The 16,413-nt window shown below is 41.1% G+C and overlaps 1 long non-coding RNA gene across 1 annotated transcript in view; it reads left to right on the top strand.

The window, feature by feature from the left end:
- LOC116548742 overlaps nucleotides 1-14,836 on the top strand; it is a 26,268-nt gene extending 11,432 nt beyond the window's left edge. Inside the window, exon 2 of the long non-coding RNA XR_004267524.1 lies at nucleotides 14,329-14,836. This is a non-coding gene — a long non-coding RNA (uncharacterized LOC116548742). The remainder of the gene's footprint in view (nucleotides 1-14,328) is intronic.
- The last annotated feature ends 1,577 nt before the right edge of the window (nucleotides 14,837-16,413 follow it).

Here is a 16,413-nt window from a genome sequence, read left to right as displayed (position 1 = left end):
CAAGGACTTCATGACCAAAACACCAAAAGCATTGACAACAAAAGCCAAAATAGACAAATGGGACCTAATCAAACTCCACAGCTTCTGCACAGCAAAAGAAACAATCATTAGAGTGAATCGGCAACCAACAGATTGGGAAAAAATTTTTGCAGTTTACCCATCTGACAAAGGGCTGATATCCAAAATTTACAAAGAACTAAAACGGATTTACAAGAAAAAAACTAACAAGCCCATTCAAAAGTGGGCAAAGGATATGAACAGATACTTTACAAAAGAAGACATATGTGAGGCCAACAAACATATGAAAAAATGCTCATCATCACTGGTCATCAGAGAAATGCAAATCAAAACTACATTGAGATACCATCTCACGCCAGTTAGAATGGCGATCATTAAAAAATCTGGAGACAACAGATGCTGGAGAGGATGTGGAGAAATAGGAACACTTTTACACTGTTGGTGGGAGTGTAAATTAGTGCAACCATTGTGGAAGACAGTGTGGCGATTCCTCAAGGACATAGAAATAGAAATTCCATTTGACCCAGCAATCCCATTACTGGGTATATATCCAAAGGATTACAAATCGTTCTACTATAAGGACACGTGCACACGAATGTTCATTGCAGCACTGTTTACAATAGCAAAGACCTGGAACCAACCCAAATGCCCATCGACGATAGACTGGATAGGGAAAATGTGGCACATATACACCATGGAATATTATGCAGCCATCAAAAACGATGAGTTTGGGTCCTTTGTAGGGACATGGATGAACCTGGAAACCATCATTCTCAGCAAACTGACAGAAGAGCAGAAGATCAAACACCGCATGTTCTCACTCATAGGCGGGTGTTGAACAATGAGAACACATGGACACAGGGAGGGGAGCACTACACACTGGGGTCAGTTTGGGGGAAATAGGGGAGGGAGGGTGGGGGGTGGGAAGCTGGGGAGAGATAGCAAGGGGAGAAATGTCAGATGTAGGTGATGGGGAGGAAGGCAGCAAATCACACTGCCATGTGTGTTCCTATGCAACAATTTTGCATGTTCTTCACATGTACCCCAAAACCTAAAATGCAATAAAATAAATAAATGGGGAAAAAAAAATAAAAAAAAAAATCGAATTGACTTTTTCAAAATGCAAAATTTAAAAAGTGGCTGAAATTGGCAGCAATCTTAACTATCTGAATATAATAATTCCACAGCCACATGCGCCAAAATAATGCTGTTGTGCTATTTTTGTCCAGTTCTTTTACATCTGCAGAGATAAAACGGCATAGCAAATGATTATATAAAGTGCTTACTTTGTACCAGGTAGTTTTGTGTTGCATATGATTTATGAACTCATCAAAGCCTTAGAAAAAAACAATGAGGAAACTACTATTATTTTTTCCTATTTTCAAATAAGAAACTGAGTGTGAGAGAGGTTAAGTAAGCTGCCCCAAGTCAGAGCTAGAAGGTGGCAGGGTTGAATATGAACCCAGGCAGTTCAGCTCTGGAATCTATGCTCTTAACCACGACACTTACTGCCTTTCCAGAATGCACATATAGTCTATGTTGGCTTTCTTCAGGAACCTTATATTATATACATACTTCCAAATGTGTATGTGGCTATATGGACTTTATCACAACTAATTGTTGCAAAATGTTTTCATATAATTTTCCTTAATAATTTAACTTCCCCTACTATTGGAAATTGAATTCCTCTAGTTGTTTAAAATTATTAACAATCTATAACACACAATTCCACAAACAATGTTTTCATATAATTTTCCTTAATAATTTAACTTCCCCTACTATTGGAAATTGAATCCCTCTAGTTTAAAATTATTAACAATCTATAACACAATATTCCACAAACACGGTTATTTTCAAGCCATTTTGTAAAATTTCTGTGATCTAGATTCCATCAATCATATTGCTAGGTCAAGAGTTACACATTTTTATGACTCATGCTACATATTTCAACTTATTTCCAAAAGAGTCATTCTAATTCACATCACCAACATTACTATATGAGAATACAAGGTTCGTTGAAGCCTTGCTAGAATTGGATATTATGATTTATATTTGTAAATCTAATGGGTTAAAAAAAGACCCCCTCATGTTAATTTTCATTTGATTATTAGACATGTGAAACGCTTTTTAATAGCCTTCTTTTGAAGCGAAGTTTATTACTGTACAGTCTATGCACAGTAAAATTCATCATTTTTAGGCATATGGCTTTGGCAAGTGTTTATAATCCCATAACTACCACCTCAGTCAAGATATAACATAGTTCCATCACTCCCTAAGTACTCTTAGGTCTCTTTGTAGTCAATCTCCTCCTCATTCTCCCACCCCTGGCAACCTCTAATCTGTTTTCCCATAATTTTTTACTCCTACTTTTTCCAGAATGTCATACAAATAGAACCATACAATACATATGATTTTGTGTCTGGCTTCTGTCATTCAGCATAATGATTTTGAGATCAGCCACGTTGTTGCATGTATCAGTAGTCTGCTCCTTTTTCTAGCAGAATGGTATTCTATTGTCTGAATGTGCCACCATTTGTTTATCCAGTCACCAGTTGGCAGACAGCTGGGACATTTGTTCCCCAGTTTTAGTGATTATGCATAAAGTGGCTATAAATATTTGCAAACAGGTTTTTATGAGAACACTCATCTTCTTTTGGAATTTTCTTGTCCATGTAATTTTCTTTACTGGCATTTTGAGATTTTTGTTTTTTTATTTTCATGAGCACCTTATTGAATAAAAATTTTGAACTCTTTTTCAAACATATTTTCAAGACTTACTTATTCTAGTCTTTAAAACTGTTTTTACTTAAGCTTTACATTTTAAAATGTACTGAAACCAGTCAATTGTTTCCTTCATTATTTATTTTACTACTTCTATGCTCAGAAAATTATCTCTATTTTAGAGGTTTGATAAATACTACATTTTCTTCGTTGATAGGTGGTTCGAATCTTTTATTCTGAATTTCTGTCCATCTGGAATTGGTTTTATTCACTGGGTAACATCCTTTATCTTTACCTATGTAATACTTTATAATTATGCTAGTATTTGCACATGTCACCCTATTACAGAAATCTATAAAGGTCAATAAGGAAAGTCTATGCAAAAGACATTATTTGACACTGTGTCCCAGGCTTTAAAGAGATGAAATAAGTAAGGGATGCAGTTTCTGCTCTTGAGTAGTTTTTAGACAAGTTAAAGGTCAGAAGATACTTAAGTTAGAAGGACAATTCAGGATAAAGATTTCTGTTTGCCTCAGTTGTTACAGAGACTGGAGTCCCAGAATTTATGGCATAATCAGGAGGGCTGGAATGTTGATTTGGAATTTTAGGCCTTATCAAAAATTCTGTGCTAATTGGACTGATTGCTCATCAGCCTATATAGTAGCTGGTAAGACATCAGAAACAGCCAAGACAAATCTGCCGTCAGTAGACTTTGCCTGGTCTTCGGAACATAATCACAGTTGATCAATAAGTGACAGTGGAAAACTCACTTTTTTCAGCTTACATCTTCAGCCACTCCCAATCCTTCTACCCTCTATCTAGACCGGTGGTGTAAGGACCTTAAAGGAAGTAGAGTGGGCTCTACCTCAGCTCATCCACCCAACTGCTAATAGGGAGAAAGAGGAAGCAAGAAAATGAATGCGAGAAAAATGGCAGAGCAACTGTGCCTATGAATCAGTGTGACTTAATCAGCCTCTTGATCTCTCACCAAAATGCTGTTCTGAGCATAGCATCCCTGTGGTCTGGGGACTCATTCGAGTCTTCTTTATTGAAGCTCAGAAGTCAGACAAACACAGGTTCAAATACTGGCTCTGTCACTTATTAGTACGATTGTAACATTGTAAATATATTTCTGTATATACATGTAGGTGCAAAGGAAAAAATGCACTGTAAATCATTAAAGGGGGAGTATTACCCTTCTGGGAATCAAGGTGAAGATGGCATCAATCATAGTGATCAAGCCCTAAGGAGAAGATAATCCCATCCTAACAACGGCACTTGTTACACGCTGCGTGTATCTATACTTCACATACACTAGCTTCCGGCCTCCTGCTGTAGCTCCCTAAGGAATACATTATTAACCTGTTTTACTCATGAGGAATTGGGGCTCAGGGGACTTAGATACTTTCTTTAATAACCCTACACAGCTCTGAAGTGAAGGAGTTGGGATTTGAATCTAAATCAGTCAGATTCTAGAACATGAGTTCTAACCTTGATACTGTACTTAGTTGCACTAGGTGGTGGCCAATAGATTATTTCAGTTTCAACTCCTGTGGCTTTTGCTTCCATTGCTGAACCTTGGAAGTTCTGCATTTTGTTTTCATAAGGGAGGTGGTTTCCCTAACAACTCTCAAATCCTTCTGTACATGCCTAAAAACATTCATTTCCCTCTCATTTTTTCAACCATGTGACATATTGTTATCGTCACTAATTAGTCTAGGGGCATTGGAGAAAAGGGGTTTATTGGAACTAACTCTTATATGACTTCAAGACTCCATTATTTTCCCCAAGAGGGGCCTCATGAGTGGGTCCAAGGCTTGCTTTTAATCCCACTGTTAGAGTTGACGCCTCCCTTGTAACCTTGAATCCAATGCCCAAGAGCCGTTCTTGATCCTCTTTAGTGATTGGCGAAGGGAAGGGCAGATTGCCTTCTTATGAAGTCTGACAACTTTTCTTTGCCCTGGACTAGTCTGACTGGGACAGGTGTTTAAGACGGAAGCTTCCAAAGTAACCCGGGGTGAAAAGAAATGGGAGATAGTTGACATCCTTGATCTCTTGTTAGATTAATGTAGTGACAAGTGAGACAGGGCTGCCATCAGGGAGGCGGCCTCCCTCAAATGTGGGTGGTTAGAAGAGGTCAGAAAGCTTGGAGGGAGGCTGTTAGGGTTATTTGAAGGGAAAGAGGAGTTTGGACCTCTTAGATGTCAGTTGGTAATTTAATGCTGGCTGTGGAATCCACTGGCCATCAATTTTGATGAGCTGCCCTAGCTGGAGAGGTCACATTTAAGCTCTTTGACTAGAACTCTTCATTTGCTCTTTGTGTGCAAAGCAAGACAAACTGTTGGTTTCATCGTTTTATTTTATTTATTTTTTTCGAGACGGAGTTTCACTCTTGTTGCCCAGGCTGGAGTGTAATGGCATGATCTCGGTTCACTGTGATGTCCGCCTCCCAGGTTCAAGCGATTCTCTTGCCTCAGCCTCCCAAGTAGCTGGGATTACAGGCATGCACCACCATGCCTGGCTAATTTTGTATTTTTAGTAGAGACGGGGTTTCTCTATGTTGGTCAGGCTGGTCTTGAACTTGCGACCTCAGGCAATCTGCCAGCCTCCCAAAGTGCTGGGATTGCAGGCGTTAGCCATCGTGCCCAGCCTGATACCATTGTTTTTTGTTGGTCCTGCTCCTGCCTGCCGAAACAGTTCCTTCTACTTGGGATAGAACAGTTTTAAGGCACACAGTGTCTGGGGCTGCTAGTTTATATCAGCTTCTGATGTCTGAACTGAGTAATCTATGGTTATCAGCTCCCGTAAGAAGTACTATAACAGATTCAGGAATATGTGGGAATATATGCATCTTTAAATCTTTGCTGTGGTTGCCTCACTTAGGGGGCAGATAATTTGAACTAAAAGATGTCTAGCCTTGGAATGTGTGACACACTTGAGCTCACAAGCTGTGAAGCCCCTAAAACGCCGGCCTCCTGTCACTCTTCTCCCAACCAGCAGCAGGGTCCGCTCTGACCTTGGGGTCACAGTGCTTTTATGCTCATTGTGCCTTGGCACTCAACTTCCACCTTTGGGATCGATAGTCAGCTTTTTCTCTGAGCAGCTTAGGTCCCTTGAGACAAATTTTTCCCCATCCTGGACTCTAAACCAGCACGTGATCAAAATCACTTCCTCACAGCATTTTATCCAAAAACCCAGTCAGTACCCTCTGTTCCTGGAGGCATTTTAACACTTAAATTGTTTTTTAAAAATAGGGGTTATACTGCCCATGATTTAAAGAATCAAATACGTTTATAAGACATTTATAAAAATACAGCGGCCTCTCTGCATCTGTTCATCACTCCCCAGTGCTTTCAAGCCTGCTGGCCCTTTCTTTTGGTCTTTTTCTCCAAATTCTGGAATCATATGCTTCTACTGAAACTCAGGGTTTTTCAGTTTCAAGCATTGTCTATTGATTTCCAAGCAGGGGAAATGAGGATTTATCCCACCTCCCCCACTTGTGTGACTCTCAGTACTTTCACATATATGAAATAATTCTATGAATTTCTTATGCTTGAAGAGGTATCACATTTCCTTTTTGTTAGATCTTTTGTTTCATGCATTCTATGTGAGAAATAATAAAATCCTAAGTTCTCCAGTCAACTAAATGAACTCCCCCTCTTGGCCAAGAGGACCCAGAGAAACCTTTAAAAACTGAGTTCTCAGCCACAATGAGCTGGGAAGTGATACATACCTCATTATATGTTCTTCGCTAACCGTCATTAGGATTTCTTCCCTAAGGATTGAACGGAAATCACCACTGATTTCAACCAACCACCTAATGCTGCCCCTCCCTTTGGTGGTTTCAACATGGCAGGTGACCAGGATTCCTTCCTAGTAAAAGATCACCAACCATGGAGTGATTCTGACCAGTTTACAGAGGGCTTCACACTGAGGGTTGCATCCTCTGCTTCACCTTTTGATGTATAGGGCTTAACTGTAATACATTTAAATATTAAGTCTCCACTCCCAGTTGAACATGGGTTGCATGTTACATACATGTGATTCTTCTACACATGTGTGTGCCTCCCCTTCATGAATATTCAAAGCTCCTCCTATAACCTGTTGAATGTGTATACTTAGCCAACCCATTCAGCATAAATTCCTGTCTTATCCTTCCTTCCTTTCCTCCAAGTGCTTGTTCTTGGAGAAGCTTCTTCCAGAGGCTATGCTTCCCAGCTTGCGGATGGCCAGACTCTAGGCTACAACCCTTTATGAGAAATAAAGCTCTCCTTTCCAAATTTATGAATCTTGTGATTTTTCAGTTGACATATATCTGCCTCTTTCTTGGTTTACTCCTTTGTTTTGATGAAGTATCTTTGAGAAAGAAGTAAATTTTTTGAGAACTTGGATTCTGAAAATGTCTTTGATTTACCCAAGAGAGATTCCATTCATCTTGGTATTCAACATAGAATCCTATGTTGAAAATAATTTTTCTTCAGAATTTTTAAGGAATTGCTCCCATGTCTTTAGCTTCCAGTGTTGAGAAGGCTGATATGATTTTGATTCTTGATACTTTGTATAAAATATGTTTTTCTCTTTGGAAGATTTTAGAATTCTTTCTCTCCTATTGCCTTAGGCTGAGTTTTCTAGAAATAGACTGAGACAGAAGTTTGAGTGCATGTGATTAATTGAGGGATTAATCTTGGGAGAGAATATAAGCTAAGGAAGCATCCTAGGTCTAGGGAACGTGCGAAGGACAGGGTCTCCACTGGAGCTTCCATCTGATCCTGGGATGCCCTGAAGCAAAAGCTGAACCACAGAGTTGGTCCTCATTTTGAGACAAGCTGACTGGCCTTTTGAACCTTCAAGTCAGTTAGTCATTGGTTGTGAGTTCTCCTGTGTAGGAGTGGAGTGGGGGTGGAACCTCCCAGATGACACAGCTTCTGCTTTGCTGAAGGCCGCTCTCCAGAGAAGAGATCTGTAGGTTATCAGCAGCCAACATGAAGAGCAGGTGCACACACAGGCTTAGTAAAGGGGACCTGGTCAAGGTACTAACAATGTCTTCTAGACATGTATTTTGATTTTTCACAATGATTGCCTCTCAGCCGGGAAATTCTGTACTTTATTTAGTTCTGGGACACCTTCTTCAGTTATTTTGTGGATGACAACATCTTCTCCAGAACTCCTTTTTTTTTGGATGTTGAAGCTCTTAAACTTGTCCTCTGGTATTTTCTTATCCGTTCTCTCCAATTCTCTTCTCTTTCATTTTGTTCTTTATCTTTCCTTTGAGATTTTTTACATTTCTGAGCTCTTATTTCTAATTTCTAAGGCCTCTTCTTTGCCCTGAATATTCTTTATATTAATAGTTTTCTACCCATTTTATGGCTGTAATATCTACTTTTCTGATAATAGTAGCTGCCCCTACCCTAGCTTTTCTTCTCCTTTCCTAGTCTCTGTTTTCTCTAACTTGCTTTGTCGCGAATCTTTCATATTGAGGCGTTCCCCTGCTATGTCTGTTTCACTGTGTGCTCATATTTGACAGTGGGACACTAGAACACAGATTGGAAACTTCAGACAGTGGGGTCATTGACTGTGAACTTCATGGCGGGGTGAGCTGGATAGGCCATTTTCTGGTGGAACCCTAAGAGTGTTAGGTCTTTTCTTGGGAATTGGACAGATTCTACAGAGAAGCCTTTACTAGTTTTTTGCATGGAGGATGTAAATCTGATTTTCAATGTTTTGAGAGCTGCATAGGGGGAGATGACTGGTTGAGTTTCAACATTCAGTAAATATTCATTTTATCCCACTATTTTTATTACATGATCTGTATCCTCAGCTGTGACTGGTGTTCTGCAGTCCAGAGACTAAGGTTTACCTTTTTCAAAGACCAACCCTCTGTCTGCTTATGGTGACAGAGAGCCTGTCACCTGGCTCCATGGGTAAGAGAAGGGATATGAGTGGTCTGACTGCTTCTTAAACAGACTTTCAATAAATACTGCTTGTTTTAGCTCTACTCTCTCCTTACTTCTAGAAGCGCCTGATGCCTCTAATTTTTGAGATTTTGTAAATTCTTCAAGTGGAAGCATTGTAAATTGTGTCTCCACTTACCCCATTTAGAATTTAGCTTTCTTGGGTCTACTAATCTGTAACTACTCATCCATATGGTTTTCCAACTTCCAAAATTTTGTTGCTATTGTCTCCTCTTGAAAATTCTTCATTTTTATATTTTTATGTCTTTGTTAATCCTTTTGCTATTATTTCAGTGGAATTTCAGGAGGCAGTAGACATTGAGGCATATGTTTAATCTGATATCTTTAATAAAAATCCCCAATAGAATCTTCTAAATTCCCTAAAAATTTCTCAGCCTCTTATTGTTCATTTTAACTGTGCTGAGATTGGCTTTCCCATTGGTAAGGACTGCCCTCAACACCTACATGCTCTTTCTAGTATTTACCTCCCATTGGGTATCTAGCAATAATTTCTTTGCTAAGCATTTATACATTATTCACTCAACATTGTATTTGATCCTTCAAGAGCATAACTAGTTACAGGAGAAAAAAAACCACAGCACAGCAAAGAGTTACTCTAATGTATTAAAGAATAAAAAACTCACAGATTCTGTAGCTCCCCCAAATTTTTAAATAGCATATTCAAACTCCACATTAATATGTTATTAATTTACATTCTTAAAGTTCCGTCAATCCACAAACACTTCTGTTTTCTTCAGATGAAGTTTCACCTGTGTTGCCCAGTCAGGCTGGAGTGCAATGTACGATCTTGGCTCACCACAACCTCTGCCTTCTGGGTTCAAGAGATTCTCCTGCCTCAGCTTCCTGAGGAGTTTGAATTACAGGCATGTACCACCATGTCTGGCTAATTTTGTATTTTTAGTAGAGACGGGGTTTTTTCATGTTGGCCAGGCTGGTCTTGAACTCCCAACCTCAGGTGATCCACCCACCTTAGCCTCCCAAAGTGCTGGGATTACAGGTGTGAGCCACCGTGCCCAGTCTATAAGCACTTTATGAGAAGGGTTTTCACTATATGTTTCTAGGGTATTGTGTCAGTCTGTTTTCACACTGCTATAAATAAATACTTGAGACTGGGTAATTTATAAAGAAAAGAGTTGTATTGACACACAGTTCTGCAGACTGTATAGGATGCATGGCTTGGAGGCCTCAGGAAACTTACAATTATGGCAGAAAGTGAAGGGAAAGCAGGCACATTTCACATGGCCACAGTAGGAGGAAGACAGAGCGGGAGAGGTGCTACACACTTTTAAACAACCAGATCTCGTGATAACTCGCTCTCGTCATGACAGTTCCAAGGGGGATGATGTTAAACCATGAGAAACCACCCCCATGATTCAATCACCTCCCACCAGGTCCCAACTCCAACACTGAGGATTGTAATTAGACATGAGACTTGGGTGGGGACACAGGACCAAACCATATCATTTTGCCTTTGGCCTCTTCCAAATCTTATGTCCTTCTCACATTGCAAAATACAATCATGCCTTTTCAACATTTCCCCAAAGTCTTAACTCATTCCAGCATCAGCTGAAAAGTTCACAGTCCGAAGTCTCATCTGAGATAAGGCTATATAAGCCTTGTCTCATGAACCTATGCGCCTGTAAAATCAACACAAGTTAGTAACTTCCAAGATAGAATGGGGGTATAGGCATTGGGTAAATACTCCTGTTCCAAAAGAAATAAAATGGCCAGAGGAAAGGGGCTACAGGTCTCCTGTGGCTGCTTTAACAGGTTGGCACTGTGTGCCTGCAGCTTTTCCATATACATAGTGCAAGCTGTTGGTGGATCTACCATTCTAGGGTCTGGAGGACAATGGCACTCTTCTCACAGCTCTACTAGACAGTGTCCCAGTGGGGATTCTATGTGGGAGCTCCAACCCCATGTTTCCCCTCCACATTGCCCTAGTAGAGGTTCTCCATGAGGGCTCCATTCTTGCAGCATGCTTCTGCCTGGACATCCATGCTTTTTCATACATCTTCTGAAATCTAGATGGAGGCTCCCAAACCTCAACCTTTGCACTCTGCGCACCTGCAGGCTTAACACTACATGGAAGCTACCAAGGCTTATGGTTTGCACCATCTGGAGCAGCACCCCAAGCTTTATCTGGGGCCCTTTGAGACATGGCTAGTGCTAGAGATGCCAAGATGCAGACTGCCATGTCCCATGGCTGCACAGAGCAGAAGGGCCCCAGACCTGGCCCACAAAACCATTCTTCCCTCCTAGGCCTTAAGCATTGTGATAGTGGAGGCTCCTTAGGACACCTCTGAAATGCCTCTGAGTACTTTTTTTCATTGTCTTGGCTATTAGCAATTGACTCCTTTTTACTTATGCAAGTTTCTGCAGCTTGCTTGAATTCCAACCCTGAAAATGGGTTTTTCTTTTCTACTACATGGCCAGGATACAAATTTCCTAAATTTGTGTGCTCTGCTTCCCTTTTAAAGATAAGTTCAAGTTTCAAGTCACTTCTTTGCTCATGCACATGAGCACAGGCTTTCAAAAGCAGCCAGGTCAGATCTTGAACACTTTGATGTTTAGAAATTTCTTCTGCCAGATACCGTAAATCATCTCTCTCAAGTTCAAAGTTCCACAGATCCCTAGAGCAGGGTACAGTGTGCCAGTCTCTTTGCTGAAGCACAACAAAAGTGACCTTTAATCCAGCTCCCAATAAGCTCCAGTTCCCAACAAGCTCCTCACTTCCATCTGTGACCTCCTCAGCCTCTTTTTCACTGTCCATATTGCCATCAGTATTTTGGTCACACACATTCAACAAGTCTCTAGGAAGTTTCAAACTTTCCCTCATCTTGCTATCTTCTTCTGGGCCCTCCAAACTGTTGCACCAGTTCCAAAAAGCTGCTTCCTCATTTTCAGATACCTTTATATCAATACCCTACTTCTGGTACCAATTTTCAGTATCAGTCTATTCTTGCACTGCTATAAATGAATACCTGAGACTGGGTAATTTATTTAAAAAAAAAAAAAAGAGGTTTGGCCGGGCGCGGTGGCTCAAGCCTATAATCCCAGCACTTTGGGAGGCCGAGGTGGGTGGATCACGAGGTCAAGAGATCGAGACCATCCTGGTCAACACGGTGAAACCCCGTCTCTATTAAAAATACAAAAAATTAGCTGGGCATGGTGGCGAGTGTAATCCCAGCTACTCAGGAGGCTGAGGCAGGAGAATTGCCTGAACCCAGAAGGCGGAGGTTGTGGTGAGCCGAGATTGCGCCATTACACTCCAGCCTGGGTAACAAGAGTGAAACTCCTTCCCAAAAAAAAAAGAGGTTTAATTGGCTCATTACAAACTGTCCCCATGATCCACTCATCTCCCACCAGCCCCACCTCCAACACTGGGTTTACAATTTGGCATGAGATTTGGGTGGAGACACAGATCCAAACCATATCAGGTATACTCCAATATCAAAGATCTCATTGGAGCGCTAGCATCAGAAACAAATGTTGTGGGGGATGCAAATCTATTTCCTTCCCTTATTTCCGCCTTCTCCATCCCCTGAAGATCATGGAAAAGACTAGTGCCTAATCAGGAGAAAGAAAGTTCAAAAGTTTGAGAAACACAAAAACAATAGCCTCCTAGCACACACTGTTGGTGCTCCACCCATATCACCTTGACTTTCACCTCCACACACCTGGGGCTGCTTGCTGTCAACAATTCCTGAATACTTTTTTACCACACCTGTGCATAGGAGAGGTCAGATAGACCATAGAATTAAAGCCCTAGGGAATCACCCATCATTCCATAACAGATGAAAATGTTATTGGTGGGTAAATTTCCCATCTGGCTAGCCCCTCATTTGGCTGAGGCAAATGTACCTCTGAGGTATGTTGTACACTGTCTTCCTGAGCTCCCCAGCAGGATTGAAATCCAGCTGCCCACCATGGTAACTTGCTCAGTAATGCACTTTTTTATTGGCTTCCATCCCTTTCCTGTCTCACTTCTTTATGGCCCCACTCATGCTTTCCATGGTCGCCCCCTAAATAAACTACTTCCATATACCTGTAATTTTTTTTTGCCTCTGATAAATTTTTGCCTCTGGTAAAACCCAGACCAAGATATTCTCTAAATAATAATATATCTCAAAGATGTTATGCCCTTACTCTGAACTTGGTAAAAGTATAATAAACTCAGATATACAAGGAGATCACTACCCCAGGCACACAGAATGTTAGAATACTGCAACATCCAAGAAGACTTACACAGTTAAGTCTTGGAGTTGGAAAGGATACAAATGGAATTCAGTTTGACCTCCCATTCAGAATTAGAGTCACTCATTCTAAAGATCCCTGACCAGTGATTACCTCAAGCCCCTGTTCAAATACTGTGAAATGCAACAGAATACCCAAAGAAACCAAACTCTTCACGTTTAAGTGCCAGTCTTGGGTCGACTGTGGTAGACTCTGGAAAGAATAAAGAGAATAAAAAATATCCCAAAAGCATGGGTGGTTATTGGGAAAGAACAATTTTGACTGTCATATACTAGAATACCAGTAAGAATAGACATTGATAAACATTCCTAAGCCATTAAACCAATCTTTAACTCATCTGTTTCTTTGGCATTGAATTCCAAAAGATTTTCTTCTGTAGTTTCTAACCCACACACATTTTCCGTAAATAGGAGATTTCTTTCTCTCTCTCTGCCTGTCTCTCTCTCTCTGAATGAACATCTCTTGACAGCTATCCAGTGGACCCTGCTGACACTCAGTAAATGGTAAACAGTTTTCACAGCACATGTCCACTCCTAGTCACATAAACCTCATCAACGACTCCTTATCACAGAGTCTCACCCACTGTGTAAACAAAGAAAGGCTAAGAAGTAGTGTGAATACTCAACTTATTGCCAAAAACAGGAGCTGCTCATACAAATTGCAGCAGCAAACCCAGCCTTTCACAGAGGATGCTAGGACACTGATCTGTTTGCCATTCTTCTCTTCTCCCCTGCCCTGTACTATTCTCAGAACCACTGAACATTTTCAAGGCATATTAACATGAAAGTTATTAAATGGTGAGAAACTAACCAGTCTAGGGAGTCACAGAGGCCAGCCACAAAAGTTCAGAAGCCGAGAGCAGTCGACTGCCGTGAGCTGTATGCATGTGAATGAGGAGGCGATGTGATAGGAAGAACATGTATTTTGGAGTCTGTTGAGATTTGAATTTCAGTCACCAGGTATGTGAGCTGAGGCACTTAGGCTCTTTTAACTTCAGTTGCTTCAGAAAAATGAAAATGATACTGACATTTCAAAGATTCTTTTGGGGAGTAAACAAGGTAAATATGTAAATTTGCTTAGTAAAATATCCAATTATAAGGCAATGTATCAATGGTACATATTCTTGCCTTTTCATGCTGCTATACTAGATTTGGTAACAACAATACCCCGCTGCTATTTGAATGACCAAATCTGAATTTGGTAAGCTTAGTCAATCCAAAGTAGTTTCTTACCAATGTTAAGACTATGACTTGTAGACCACTTACTGCATGCCAGACACTCTGTTAAGCTCTCTTCATCATCACCTCATTTAATTCTTGAAATAGATCTATGAGATGAGATACTTTTTCTGTTTTTACAGGCGAGAAGTATGGGATCTCCTGTAAGTATATCTGGGAACCAGGACATGGACAAAGAAGAGGACAAAGGAAAAGCAGAGGGAGGCCTTGGCCAGAGGCAGCCTGAAAGGCCAAACTCTATACTCCAAAGGTCTAATTGAAGAGTCTATCTGAAGAATGAGTAGGCAGCACAATGGGTTAAGCTGTTAGATGTGTTCTGTCAAAGGAAAAACTCTGCTCATGAAAAATCTAGTTGCAAGGAGCCCGAGACTCAACAAAAAGTGGCGTAAGTAGCATGGAGTTTATGATCTCACTTAACACCAAGTCCAGAGATGGAGTGGCTCCATGGCTCATTAGACTGTGTGACTATGTCATCAGGGGCCCAGGTGTTTTACATTCTTCTGTTCTGCCATTCTCAAAATGTCTACAGCCCCCTCTCCCACCAATCCATTGCCCGATTGCTGGATAGTTGTAATAGTTTCTAGAATTTCATGCAAAAAAATCCACACCCAACAAAGAAGAGTGCATTTCCTTCCAGGTGTCTGTCTTTGATTTTTATGAAGAAAAACTCGCTGGAATTCCTTAGAGGATTATCCCTTAGGTTGCATTTGTTAGGACTGAGTTACATGAGCATGCCCAAATCAATCCACAGCAAGTTTGGAGGAATTAGTATAGTTGGCTTAGACTAACCAAGATCACCTTCTGGGAGCAGAAAGAGGGTTTTTTTCCTCCCTCTGCCACCTGAGGGAGGGGAACCTAGATAAACACAAAGGCTCCACTTGCAGCCAAGAAGTGTGTGTGTGCACATGCAAATATGAGCTTTGTAGAGCAAATGACAGTGTCTGCCCCAAGGAAGCTGCTTGCCATATCTCCCCGGAAAGCAATGAGAAGAGGGAAAATTTTCTTGGAATTATGTAAATAAAAATTAGGCTGCACTGAATGCTCCAAGCCAGTGGTGTCTCATCTCTCCCTGAGCATTTTCATTTTGCTGCTTATTCATCTGTTTTGCCTGGAACCTACTCTCTGCCTGGTCTGAATCAGGCCTGGCTCCAATGCCACCTCCCTTATGACCACTGTAACCTCTCACCAGTTCCTATAGCCAGTCCTTAGAGCCCTTGTTCTCCAGACCTTCATTTCCTGAACTGATCATGGAACTTTCTGCCTACATTTTTTTTAAAGAACTACCTGTTGACACAATAGAACCCAGTTTAAGAAATGCTAATGTAAACAATTCATTCAGCAAGAATAATTATTTAATAGAAAAGCAAAGCCACAAAGGCCATTTTGGAAATGGAGCATGCCCTCCTAAATATTCCTGGTTTTCTTTTTATTTGCTTTTTTTTTTTTTTCAGTTCCTACCTGAAAAGCTGTTCTCTGTCTTCCCTCTGACACCAGAAAAGCAAAACCCTGCTGGCTGTTTCCCAGGGGTGTATCCCTGTGACCATCTCCAGTGACACCACTCCCTTGGCAGGCACTACACATGATGGAGCCCGTCCTTTCTTATTCGGATGGTGGCAGGGGTGGGTGGATCAACTTAATATTAAACAGGGCTACCTCTAGTCCTGAAATGAATGATGGCAAAGAGCCCAGCATTAAAGACATAAATAAGCTGCAGGTTTTCAGAAACTTGCCAGTAACCCTCTGAAACAGGAAGAGGATACTTAGGGCTGTCCTGCTAACTCTCAACTGTGGGCCTTATGCTCAGGTCTGAGGCTCCCTGGATGCTAAACCTCCAGCCTTGGAGCTGACTCCAAGTGCATCACGCTAAGAAGCTGCCTGAGATTCTGGAGAGGGCTGATGGGCAAAATCCCAAGATAACCCCTCCATTTGCAGGAGCAGAAGCGGGTTATAAATGTCATTCCTTTTCTTGGAGATGTGATATCTGACTCCATTAGACTTCCAGGGGAGCTAAAAACAAACAAACAGAAAATGAATGGGCTTAGGATAATGGATGAGGATCAGGACGGCCACTTTGGTGTTGTTGGGTAGCTGTTCCCAGGCACCCTGTGTTCCGGGGCCCAATCTTGGCTGGGACTTAGAACTATTCTGTTCAAATGTGGAAGGAACTGGAAGAGTGTTTTCAACTCTGCTGCTTTCAAAATAGGCTT

Source organism: Sapajus apella, unplaced genomic scaffold (genome assembly GCF_009761245.1).
Source record: "Sapajus apella isolate SASKATOON/1434 unplaced genomic scaffold, GSC_monkey_1.0 scaffold5, whole genome shotgun sequence".
Classification (NCBI taxonomy): Eukaryota; Metazoa; Chordata; class Mammalia; order Primates; family Cebidae; genus Sapajus; species Sapajus apella.
This window is presented reverse-complemented; position numbering and strand designations above follow the sequence as displayed.